Source organism: Eptatretus burgeri, chromosome 2 (genome assembly GCF_056783735.1).
Source record: "Eptatretus burgeri isolate ZD-2024b chromosome 2, Ebu_testis_v1, whole genome shotgun sequence".
Classification (NCBI taxonomy): Eukaryota; Metazoa; Chordata; class Myxini; order Myxiniformes; family Myxinidae; genus Eptatretus; species Eptatretus burgeri.
The window spans coordinates 4,858,249-4,871,803 of record NC_140962.1 but is presented as its reverse complement, the minus strand read 5'-3'; the positions used below and the strand labels follow the sequence as shown (position 1 = coordinate 4,871,803).

Here is a 13,555-nt window from a genome sequence, read left to right as displayed (position 1 = left end):
AAAAAACAATTTTTTTTAAAGGTTAATTTGTCCAATTTGGAGATTGCTTTCCCCTCAAGCCGCCTTGCCTTGCCTTCCCCTCATGCCACCTTGCCCTCACGCCACCTTCCCTCCCCCACCCCTCCTCTCCCCTCACGCCACCTTCCCTCCCACTCCTCTCCCCTCACGCCGCCTTCCCTCCCCTACTCTCCCCTCATGCCGCATTCCCCTCCCCCTCACGCCGCCTTCTCTCCCCCACCTCTCCGCTCACGCCGCCTTCCCTGCCCCTCACCTCACGCCGCCTTCCATGCCCATCACCTCACGCCGTCTTCCCTCCCCTTCCCCTCATGCCACCTTCCCTCCCCTTCCCCTCATGCCACCTTCCCTCCCCTTCCCCTCACCTTCACTCACGCCGCCTTCCCTCCCCTTCCCCTCACACCCTCCTGGAGTGGTGGGAGTGAGGCAGATGTATAAAAATAATATATAATACACATAATATAATATACTAGCGATACCAGTGCACATGCACGGGATAGCAGTACAACATAGCTGGTAGCAGACGACAGACCGTACACAGGGAATGACAAAAATATGCATTGTGCAAAATGCAAGTGGTACTATGGAATGCCAAGACTTCCCAAACATTGTCGGCATGTCCGCTAAGTGCCACAGCAATTTCATAGGGATCGTGTGACGGCGAGCCGAGTTTTTAGTGTGCAAGCTTGGTATTATAATAGAGATATAAAACATATTGTAGATTTCCCGCCCGTCAGCGTGCGAACGACCGCATCGAACCAATAGCGGTCGCTTTGCCCACCGAACGGACAATCCAGTCACGGCTTTCCGGATCAATGCCGGAAACCAGCCACGGGTGTGTTTTTAACCACACCACAACCTTGTCCGCACTCTACCCACGCTACAGGGTCCGATCACCAAATCTTCGATTTACCGAATTATTCGCGTGGGTAGATTCCTGAGAGATTGTACCTCAACGGGACCGCTTGGAAACGAGCCGCTTAAGCAGCTTGCTTCCTTTTGGGATAACCGAGCGGGGTATTATCGCGCAGTCCCGTTGGACCCAATCACTTTACCGGCTATTAAGAAACCAACTATTTATTCCGATCTCAATACGGCAGTTCAATGAGGGAATGGACGGAACGAACAGGTTTCCATTCACACAAGGATAATTTATTATAATAAAGCACGTATGCAAGTAAACAAGGCAAAACACGTATGCAATTATACAAGCAACAAAATTTGCCTTATTTGCCCTCATCAGGATGGGATACTGATAAATATCCAACAAATGATGACCACATTCATCGTTCATACATCAGACTTGGTTTTACCGTGTGATACATAATCCGTGGTGATGCTCACCTTAACAGTCATGATGTGTGTGAAATATAATGTATATACACATACTGTATGTGTATGTGTACATGTGTACGCACGCACGCACGCACGCACGCACGCACGCACGCACGCACAATCCTCGGATCCTGAGTTCAAATTCTGCTCAGCTGTTGAATTAATACCAGGTGGGGTTGACTCTGCCTGTCATCCTTCCGAGGTCAGCAAAATGAGTACCAGCATGCTGGTATACTGTGTCGGAGTGGCGACCCATCCAGGATTGTACCCAATAGCCAAGGAGACTGATTTGGCAGCACCAACACTCTGTATGGATGCATGGATGGATGGATGATATCTTTGCTGTCTGAGTCAACCTCAGCATGTAAAGTCTTCTTGGCATACCTAAACTCTCTCCATCCATCCCTCGAGGTCATCAGAAATAGAAAGCTCTGACGTACTTCCCTTCTTGGACATCTTCGTTGAGAAATCGGCCGACGTTAATAAAACCACAGTCTACCGTAAGACTACTTTTACCGGACAGTATACCAGGTGGGACTCTTACAGTTCCTCCAGATACAAGATTGGAGTGATTGGAATCTTGATCAATAGAGCAAGAAAGATCTGCTCCACAGATAAACTCCATGCTGAAATTGAGACCATCAAGAGTATTCTTCTTGATAATGGGTATCCTGAACAGATCATAAAAAAATCCTTAACCTACCAAAGAATCCTATAATCGGACCTGGTAAATGTCCAGAATACCTATGTCTACCTTGGAATAGTATCTCAACGGTTTGAAAACCAGATCAAACAGACAGTGTCCCATCCTTACGATGCTGTCCAACCGCGAGTGACTTTCACCACCCGGCGGTTGCTTCCATCCAAAAAGACGTTCTGCCCACCTCTCATACAAGTAAGATTATTTATAAATTTCAGTGCCAGTGTGACGCGAGGGCCGTGGGCCGCACATCTTTGAGATTGAAGGATTGCATTGAACAACACGTACCTTTGGGGATCAGACGGGATCAGTCATCCGAACAGAGACAACCAACTCGTGCCTGTAAGAATGTACATCGTACAACTCCTCCCTGTGCCTCTGCAATTGGTTACCATTTACTGAGTAACCCTCAGTGTGCAGACCAATATCGTGTCAGCTGGTTTAAAAATCATGAGTAGCGGACACAGTTTATCTCGCATTCGTGCAATGGATGCCACATTCATCGGGTCAAACAATCCCATTCTTTGCAGACAGAAATAATTTGTCCGAACTTTATATCTATTCTGACTATGATGGTTCGACTGTGACGACTGTACCATAGTCAAAGTTGAGTCATCATGAAAACTACCCCGATGAGACCTCAGTTAATTCGCATGATGTGTTTGCTGGTACTTTGATTAAATCGATCGTTTCCCCATTTTTGAATACTCATAACTTCCTTAATATTAACCCAAGAACGAGGATTGAAACATCATTTCAATGATACCCATTTCACACTAATATACCAATCAATGCGCGACCAACAACTACAACAACACAACAAATGAACGTTTCCGTGGCACGAGCCGAGGGTTGCGCAAACGAGCGATTGTTGAAGACTGACCCGAGGCCTTCGGTCGTCATCCCTGTACTTCACTTCCTGGTCCGGCGACAGCGCTGAGAGCGACGTCGCGCGCACAATGGACGACTCGCAGCAGCGTGTCTCACGACGAAATCGACGTCCGATTAATACGTACAAACTTCGACAGTCAATCACCTCAGGATCTAAATCAAATCAATTACCTCAGGATGGAAATCAAGTCAATTACCTCAGGATGGAAATCAAGTCAATTACCACAGGATCGAAATCAAGTCAATTACCACAGGATCGAAATCAAGTCAATTACCTCAGGATCGAAATCAAGTCAATTACCACAGGATCGAAATCAAGTCAATTACCTCAGGATGGAAATCAAGTCAATTACCTCAGGATGGAAATCAAGTCAATTACCACAGGATCGAAATCAAGTCAATTACCACAGGATCGAAATCAAGTCAATTACCTCAGGATCGAAATCAAGTCAATTACCTCAGGATCGAAATCAAGTCAATTACCACAGGATCGAAATCAAGTCAATTACCTCAGGATGGAAATCAAGTCAATTACCTCAGGATGGAAATCAAGTCAATTACCTCAGGATGGAAATCAAGTCAATTACCTCAGGATGGAAATCAAGTCAATTTCCTCAGGATCGAAATCAAGTCAATTTCCTCAGGATGGAAATCAAGTCAATGACCTCAGGATCGAAATCAAGTCAATTTCCTCAGGATGGAAATCAAATCAATGACCTCAGGATCGAAATCAAGTCAATTTCCTCAGGATCGAAATCAAGTCAATTTCCTCAGGATGGAAATCAAGTCAATGACCTCAGGATGGAAATCAAGTCAATGACCTCAGGATCGAAATCAAGTCAAATCCCTCAGGATGGAAATCAAGTCAATTACCTCAGGATCGAAATCAAGTCAATTTCCTCAGGATCGAAATCAAGTCAATTTCCTCAGGATCGAAATCAAGTCAATTTCCTCAGGATGGAAATCAAGTCAATGACCTCAGGATGGAAATCAAGTCAATGACCTCAGGATCGAAATCAAGTCAAATCCCTCAGGATGGAAATCAAGTCAATTACCTCAGGATCTAAATCAAGTCAATTACCTCAGGATCGAAATCAAGTCAATTTCCTCAGGATCGAAATCAAGTCAATTTCCTCAGGATGGAAATCAAGTCAATGACCTCAGGATGGAAATCAAGTCAATGACCTCAGGATCGAAATCAAGTCAATTACCTCAGGATCGAAATCAAGTCAATTACCTCAGGATGGAAATCAAGTCAATTACCCTCAGGATCGAAATCAAGTCAATTACCTCAAGATCGAAATTAAGTCAATTACCTCAGGATGGAAATCAAGTCAATTACCTCAGGATGGAAATCAAGTCAATTACCTCAGGATGGAAATCAAGTCAATTTCCTCAGGATCGAAATCAAGTCAATTTCCTCAGGATGGAAATCAAGTCAATGACCTCAGGATCGAAATCAAGTCAATTTCCTCAGGATGGAAATCAAATCAATGACCTCAGGATCGAAATCAAGTCAATTTCCTCAGGATCGAAATCAAGTCAATTTCCTCAGGATGGAAATCAAGTCAATGACCTCAGGATGGAAATCAAGTCAATGACCTCAGGATCGAAATCAAGTCAAATCCCTCAGGATGGAAATCAAGTCAATTACCTCAGGATCTAAATCAAGTCAATTACCTCAGGATCGAAATCAAGTCAATTTCCTCAGGATCGAAATCAAGTCAATTTCCTCAGGATGGAAATCAAGTCAATGACCTCAGGATGGAAATCAAGTCAATGACCTCAGGATCGAAATCAAGTCAAATCCCTCAGGATGGAAATCAAGTCAATTACCTCAGGATCTAAATCAAGTCAATTACCTCAGGATCGAAATCAAGTCAATTACCTCAGGATCGAAATCAAGTCAATTTCCTCAGGATCGAAATCAAGTCAATTTCCTCAGGATGGAAATCAAGTCAATGACCTCAGGATGGAAATCAAGTCAATGACCTCAGGATCGAAATCAAGTCAAATCCCTCAGGATGGAAATCAAGTCAATTACCTCAGGATCGAAATTAAGTCAATTACCTCAGGATCTAAATCAAGTCAATTACCTCAGGATCTAAATCAAGTCAATTACCTCAGGATGGAAATCAAGTCAATTACCACAGGATCGAAATCAAGTCAATTACCACAGGATCGAAATCAAGTCAATTACCTCAGGATCGAAATCAAGTCAATTACCACAGGATCGAAATCAAGTCAATTACCTCAGGATGGAAATCAAGTCAATTACCTCAGGATGGAAATCAAGTCAATTACCACAGGATCGAAATCAAGTCAATTACCACAGGATCGAAATCAAGTCAATTACCTCAGGATCGAAATCAAGTCAATTACCTCAGGATCGAAATCAAGTCAATTACCACAGGATCGAAATCAAGTCAATTACCTCAGGATGGAAATCAAGTCAATTACCTCAGGATGGAAATCAAGTCAATTACCTCAGGATTGAAATCAAGTCAATTACCTCAGGATGGAAATCAAGTCAATTTCCTCAGGATCGAAATCAAGTCAATTTCCTCAGGATGGAAATCAAGTCAATGACCTCAGGATCGAAATCAAGTCAATTTCCTCAGGATGGAAATCAAATCAATGACCTCAGGATCGAAATCAAGTCAATTTCCTCAGGATCGAAATCAAGTCAATTTCCTCAGGATGGAAATCAAGTCAATGACCTCAGGATGGAAATCAAGTCAATGACCTCAGGATCGAAATCAAGTCAAATCCCTCAGGATGGAAATCAAGTCAATTACCTCAGGATCTAAATCAAGTCAATTTCCTCAGGATCGAAATCAAGTCAATTTCCTCAGGATCGAAATCAAGTCAATTTCCTCAGGATGGAAATCAAGTCAATGACCTCAGGATGGAAATCAAGTCAATGACCTCAGGATCGAAATCAAGTCAAATCCCTCAGGATGGAAATCAAGTCAATTACCTCAGGATCTAAATCAAGTCAATTACCTCAGGATCGAAATCAAGTCAATTTCCTCAGGATCGAAATCAAGTCAATTTCCTCAGGATGGAAATCAAGTCAATGACCTCAGGATGGAAATCAAGTCAATGACCTCAGGATCGAAATCAAGTCAATTACCTCAGGATCGAAATCAAGTCAATTACCTCAGGATGGAAATCAAGTCAATTACCCTCAGGATCGAAATCAAGTCAATTACCTCAAGATCGAAATTAAGTCAATTACCTCAGGATGGAAATCAAGTCAATTACCTCAGGATGGAAATCAAGTCAATTACCTCAGGATGGAAATCAAGTCAATTTCCTCAGGATCGAAATCAAGTCAATTTCCTCAGGATGGAAATCAAGTCAATGACCTCAGGATCGAAATCAAGTCAATTTCCTCAGGATGGAAATCAAATCAATGACCTCAGGATCGAAATCAAGTCAATTTCCTCAGGATCGAAATCAAGTCAATTTCCTCAGGATGGAAATCAAGTCAATGACCTCAGGATGGAAATCAAGTCAATGACCTCAGGATCGAAATCAAGTCAAATCCCTCAGGATGGAAATCAAGTCAATTACCTCAGGATCTAAATCAAGTCAATTACCTCAGGATCGAAATCAAGTCAATTTCCTCAGGATCGAAATCAAGTCAATTTCCTCAGGATGGAAATCAAGTCAATGACCTCAGGATGGAAATCAAGTCAATGACCTCAGGATCGAAATCAAGTCAAATCCCTCAGGATGGAAATCAAGTCAATTACCTCAGGATCTAAATCAAGTCAATTACCTCAGGATCGAAATCAAGTCAATTTCCTCAGGATCGAAATCAAGTCAATTTCCTCAGGATGGAAATCAAGTCAATGACCTCAGGATCGAAATCAAGTCAATTTCCTCAGGATGGAAATCAAATCAATGACCTCAGGATCGAAATCAAGTCAATTTCCTCAGGATCGAAATCAAGTCAATTTCCTCAGGATGGAAATCAAGTCAATGACCTCAGGATGGAAATCAAGTCAATGACCTCAGGATCGAAATCAAGTCAAATCCCTCAGGATGGAAATCAAGTCAATTACCTCAGGATCTAAATCAAGTCAATTACCTCAGGATCGAAATCAAGTCAATTTCCTCAGGATCGAAATCAAGTCAATTTCCTCAGGATGGAAATCAAGTCAATGACCTCAGGATGGAAATCAAGTCAATGACCTCAGGATCGAAATCAAGTCAAATCCCTCAGGATGGAAATCAAGTCAATTACCTCAGGATCTAAATCAAGTCAATTACCTCAGGATCGAAATCAAGTCAATTTCCTCAGGATCGAAATCAAGTCAATTTCCTCAGGATGGAAATCAAGTCAATGACCTCAGGATGGAAATCAAGTCAATGACCTCAGGATCGAAATCAAGTCAAATCCCTCAGGATGGAAATCAAGTCAATTACCTCAGGATCGAAATGAAGTCAATTACCTCAGGATCGAAATTAAGTCAATTACCTCAGGATCTAAATCAAGTCAATTACCTCAGGATCTAAATCAAGTCAATTACCTCAGGATGGAAATCAAGTCAATTACCACAGGATCGAAATCAAGTCAATTACCACAGGATCGAAATCAAGTCAATTACCTCAGGATCGAAATCAAGTCAATTACCACAGGATCGAAATCAAGTCAATTACCTCAGGATGGAAATCAAGTCAATTACCTCAGGATGGAAATCAAGTCAATTACCACAGGATCGAAATCAAGTCAATTACCACAGGATCGAAATCAAGTCAATTACCTCAGGATCGAAATCAAGTCAATTACCTCAGGATCGAAATCAAGTCAATTACCACAGGATCGAAATCAAGTCAATTACCTCAGGATGGAAATCAAGTCAATTACCTCAGGATGGAAATCAAGTCAATTACCTCAGGATGGAAATCAAGTCAATTACCTCAGGATGGAAATCAAGTCAATTTCCTCAGGATCGAAATCAAGTCAATTTCCTCAGGATGGAAATCAAGTCAATGACCTCAGGATCGAAATCAAGTCAATTTTCCTCAGGATGGAAATCAAATCAATGACCTCAGGATCGAAATCAAGTCAATTTCCTCAGGATCGAAATCAAGTCAATTTCCTCAGGATGGAAATCAAGTCAATGACCTCAGGATGGAAATCAAGTCAATGACCTCAGGATCGAAATCAAGTCAAATCCCTCAGGATGGAAATCAAGTCAATTACCTCAGGATCTAAATCAAGTCAATTTCCTCAGGATCGAAATCAAGTCAATTTCCTCAGGATCGAAATCAAGTCAATTTCCTCAGGATGGAAATCAAGTCAATGACCTCAGGATGGAAATCAAGTCAATGACCTCAGGATCGAAATCAAGTCAAATCCCTCAGGATGGAAATCAAGTCAATTACCTCAGGATCTAAATCAAGTCAATTACCTCAGGATCGAAATCAAGTCAATTTCCTCAGGATCGAAATCAAGTCAATTTCCTCAGGATGGAAATCAAGTCAATGACCTCAGGATGGAAATCAAGTCAATGACCTCAGGATCGAAATCAAGTCAATTACCTCAGGATCGAAATCAAGTCAATTACCTCAGGATGGAAATCAAGTCAATTACCCTCAGGATCGAAATCAAGTCAATTACCTCAAGATCGAAATTAAGTCAATTACCTCAGGATGGAAATCAAGTCAATTACCTCAGGATGGAAATCAAGTCAATTACCTCAGGATGGAAATCAAGTCAATTTCCTCAGGATCGAAATCAAGTCAATTTCCTCAGGATGGAAATCAAGTCAATGACCTCAGGATCGAAATCAAGTCAATTTCCTCAGGATGGAAATCAAATCAATGACCTCAGGATCGAAATCAAGTCAATTTCCTCAGGATCGAAATCAAGTCAATTTCCTCAGGATGGAAATCAAGTCAATGACCTCAGGATGGAAATCAAGTCAATGACCTCAGGATCGAAATCAAGTCAAATCCCTCAGGATGGAAATCAAGTCAATTACCTCAGGATCTAAATCAAGTCAATTACCTCAGGATCGAAATCAAGTCAATTTCCTCAGGATCGAAATCAAGTCAATTTCCTCAGGATGGAAATCAAGTCAATGACCTCAGGATGGAAATCAAGTCAATGACCTCAGGATCGAAATCAAGTCAAATCCCTCAGGATGGAAATCAAGTCAATTACCTCAGGATCTAAATCAAGTCAATTACCTCAGGATCGAAATCAAGTCAATTTCCTCAGGATCGAAATCAAGTCAATTTCCTCAGGATGGAAATCAAGTCAATGACCTCAGGATCGAAATCAAGTCAATTTCCTCAGGATGGAAATCAAATCAATGACCTCAGGATCGAAATCAAGTCAATTTCCTCAGGATCGAAATCAAGTCAATTTCCTCAGGATGGAAATCAAGTCAATGACCTCAGGATGGAAATCAAGTCAATGACCTCAGGATCGAAATCAAGTCAAATCCCTCAGGATGGAAATCAAGTCAATTACCTCAGGATCTAAATCAAGTCAATTACCTCAGGATCGAAATCAAGTCAATTTCCTCAGGATCGAAATCAAGTCAATTTCCTCAGGATGGAAATCAAGTCAATGACCTCAGGATGGAAATCAAGTCAATGACCTCAGGATCGAAATCAAGTCAAATCCCTCAGGATGGAAATCAAGTCAATTACCTCAGGATCTAAATCAAGTCAATTACCTCAGGATCGAAATCAAGTCAATTTCCTCAGGATCGAAATCAAGTCAATTTCCTCAGGATGGAAATCAAGTCAATGACCTCAGGATGGAAATCAAGTCAATGACCTCAGGATCGAAATCAAGTCAAATCCCTCAGGATGGAAATCAAGTCAATTACCTCAGGATCGAAATGAAGTCAATTACCTCAGGATCGAAATTAAGTCAATTACCTCAGGATCTAAATCAAGTCAATTACCTCAGGATCTAAATCAAGTCAATTACCTCAGGATGGAAATCAAGTCAATTACCACAGGATCGAAATCAAGTCAATTACCACAGGATCGAAATCAAGTCAATTACCTCAGGATCGAAATCAAGTCAATTACCACAGGATCGAAATCAAGTCAATTACCTCAGGATGGAAATCAAGTCAATTACCTCAGGATGGAAATCAAGTCAATTACCACAGGATCGAAATCAAGTCAATTACCACAGGATCGAAATCAAGTCAATTACCTCAGGATCGAAATCAAGTCAATTACCTCAGGATCGAAATCAAGTCAATTACCACAGGATCGAAATCAAGTCAATTACCTCAGGATGGAAATCAAGTCAATTACCTCAGGATGGAAATCAAGTCAATTACCTCAGGATGGAAATCAAGTCAATTACCTCAGGATGGAAATCAAGTCAATTTCCTCAGGATCGAAATCAAGTCAATTTCCTCAGGATGGAAATCAAGTCAATGACCTCAGGATCGAAATCAAGTCAATTTCCTCAGGATGGAAATCAAATCAATGACCTCAGGATCGAAATCAAGTCAATTTCCTCAGGATCGAAATCAAGTCAATTTCCTCAGGATGGAAATCAAGTCAATGACCTCAGGATGGAAATCAAGTCAATGACCTCAGGATCGAAATCAAGTCAAATCCCTCAGGATGGAAATCAAGTCAATTACCTCAGGATCTAAATCAAGTCAATTTCCTCAGGATCGAAATCAAGTCAATTTCCTCAGGATCGAAATCAAGTCAATTTCCTCAGGATGGAAATCAAGTCAATGACCTCAGGATGGAAATCAAGTCAATGACCTCAGGATCGAAATCAAGTCAAATCCCTCAGGATGGAAATCAAGTCAATTACCTCAGGATCTAAATCAAGTCAATTACCTCAGGATCGAAATCAAGTCAATTTCCTCAGGATCGAAATCAAGTCAATTTCCTCAGGATGGAAATCAAGTCAATGACCTCAGGATGGAAATCAAGTCAATGACCTCAGGATCGAAATCAAGTCAATTACCTCAGGATCGAAATCAAGTCAATTACCTCAGGATGGAAATCAAGTCAATTACCCTCAGGATCGAAATCAAGTCAATTACCTCAAGATCGAAATTAAGTCAATTACCTCAGGATGGAAATCAAGTCAATTACCTCAGGATGGAAATCAAGTCAATTACCTCAGGATGGAAATCAAGTCAATTTCCTCAGGATCGAAATCAAGTCAATTTCCTCAGGATGGAAATCAAGTCAATGACCTCAGGATCGAAATCAAGTCAATTTCCTCAGGATGGAAATCAAATCAATGACCTCAGGATCGAAATCAAGTCAATTTCCTCAGGATCGAAATCAAGTCAATTTCCTCAGGATGGAAATCAAGTCAATGACCTCAGGATGGAAATCAAGTCAATGACCTCAGGATCGAAATCAAGTCAATTTCCTCAGGATCGAAATCAAGTCAATTTCCTCAGGATGGAAATCAAGTCAATGACCTCAGGATGGAAATCAAGTCAATGACCTCAGGATCGAAATCAAGTCAAATCCCTCAGGATGGAAATCAAGTCAATTACCTCAGGATCTAAATCAAGTCAATTACCTCAGGATCGAAATCAAGTCAATTTCCTCAGGATCGAAATCAAGTCAATTTCCTCAGGATGGAAATCAAGTCAATGACCTCAGGATGGAAATCAAGTCAATGACCTCAGGATCGAAATCAAGTCAAATCCCTCAGGATGGAAATCAAGTCAATTACCTCAGGATCTAAATCAAGTCAATTACCTCAGGATCGAAATCAAGTCAATTTCCTCAGGATCGAAATCAAGTCAATTTCCTCAGGATGGAAATCAAGTCAATGACCTCAGGATGGAAATCAAGTCAATGACCTCAGGATCGAAATCAAGTCAAATCCCTCAGGATGGAAATCAAGTCAATTACCTCAGGATCGAAATCAAGTCAATTACCTCAGGATCGAAATCAAGTCAATTACCTCAGGATGGAAATCAAGTCAATTACCCTCAGGATCGAAATCAAGTCAATTACCTCAAGATCGAAATTAAGTCAATTACCTCAGGATCGAAATCAAGTCAATTCCCTCAGGGTGGAAATCAAGTCAATTACCTCAGGATCTAAATCAAGTCAATTACCTCAGGATCGAAATCAAGTCAATTACCTCAGGATCGAAATCAAATCAATTACCTCAGGATCGAAATCAAATCAATCACCTCAGGATGGAAATCAAGTCAATTACCTCAGGATCGAAATCAAGTCAATTACCTCAGGATCGAAATCAAATCAATCACCTCAGGATCGAAATCAAGTCAATTACCTCAGGATCGAAATCAAGTCAATTACCACAGGATGGAAATCAAGTCAATTACCTCAGGATTAAAATCAAGTCAATTACCTCAGGATGGAAATCAAGTCAATTACCTCAGGATGGAAATCAAGTCAATTACCACAGGATCGAAATCAAGTCAATTACCACAGGATCGAAATCAAGTCAATTACCTCAGGATCGAAATCAAGTCAATTACCTCAGGATCGAAATCAAGTCAATTCCCTCAGGATGGAAATCAAGTCAATTACCTCAGGATGGAAATCAAGTCAATTACCTCAGGATCGAAATCAAGTCAATTACCTCAGGATCGAAATCAAGTCAATTACCTCAGGATCGAAATCAAGTCAATTACCTCAGGATCGAAATCAAGTCAATTACCTCAGGATCGAAATCAAGTCAATTTCCTCAGGATCGAAATCAAGTCAATTTCCTCAGGATCGAAATCAAGTCAATTACCTCAGGATCGAAATCAAGTCAATTACCTCAGGATCGAAATCAAGTCAATTACCTCAGGATCGAAATCAAGTCAATTACCACAGGATGGAAATCAAATTAATTACCTCAGGATCGAAATCAAGTCAATTACCTCAGGATCGAAATCAAGTCAATAACTTCAGGATCTAAATCAAGTCAATTACCTCAGGATTTAAATCAAGTCAATCGAGACGACCACTGTACTGTACTGTACTGTACTATACTATACTGTACTATACTATACTATACTATACGATCAAGCAAAGTTGACACAACCATGTACATCACCCGTGTGTCACATTAATACGACATTAATGTAAAATCGGTTTGGAGTGTTTCAAATTTAAAACAACGAATCTTGTCACTTACTGCGCGCGCGTCCTGTTCGAGGTGTCGATCACGTCAATCCAAAGCGCGACCAAATGATGACGTCACCAATTAGTCGTAACAGAATGATTAAAGTTAAAATTTTCCATCACGTTCCAGGAAATGAACAGTAAGTACAGTGTAGTATCAAAAAAAATTATATTAACGACTCTTCCAAAGTAAAACAAGTTGAAGTGAAGCAAACCGGAAATGACAGGCCTTTGGAATAAAAACAGTAAAGCTGAAAATTACAAATAATATTAAACAGTCAGTGCCGTTGCAGAGGCATATCAACAGTGGCCACGAAACGGGTACGGGAAGAAGAAAAATCGTGTGCTCTTATCGAACGCGATTTATACACCGCACATATATCATGAGTTTAACGTCACATGCTCGTTTGCAGGTGGGTGGTGGTTATTATTATTAGTGTTGTTCTTTGAGTGTTGTTGGTGGCGGTGATTCCTCCTCCTACCTTCGTTCAACAT

At 40.9% G+C, this 13,555-nt stretch overlaps 1 protein-coding gene across 1 annotated transcript in view; it reads right to left on the bottom strand.

The window, feature by feature from the left end:
• LOC147031295 (uncharacterized) overlaps positions 1–13,274 on the bottom strand; it is a 120,306-nt gene extending 107,032 nt beyond the window's left edge. Inside the window, exon 1 of the mRNA XM_085871925.1 lies at positions 13,074–13,274. The gene's annotated coding sequence lies outside the window, so the exon portion shown is untranslated. The remainder of the gene's footprint in view (positions 1–13,073) is intronic.
• Between the last annotated feature and the right edge of the window lie 281 nt (positions 13,275–13,555).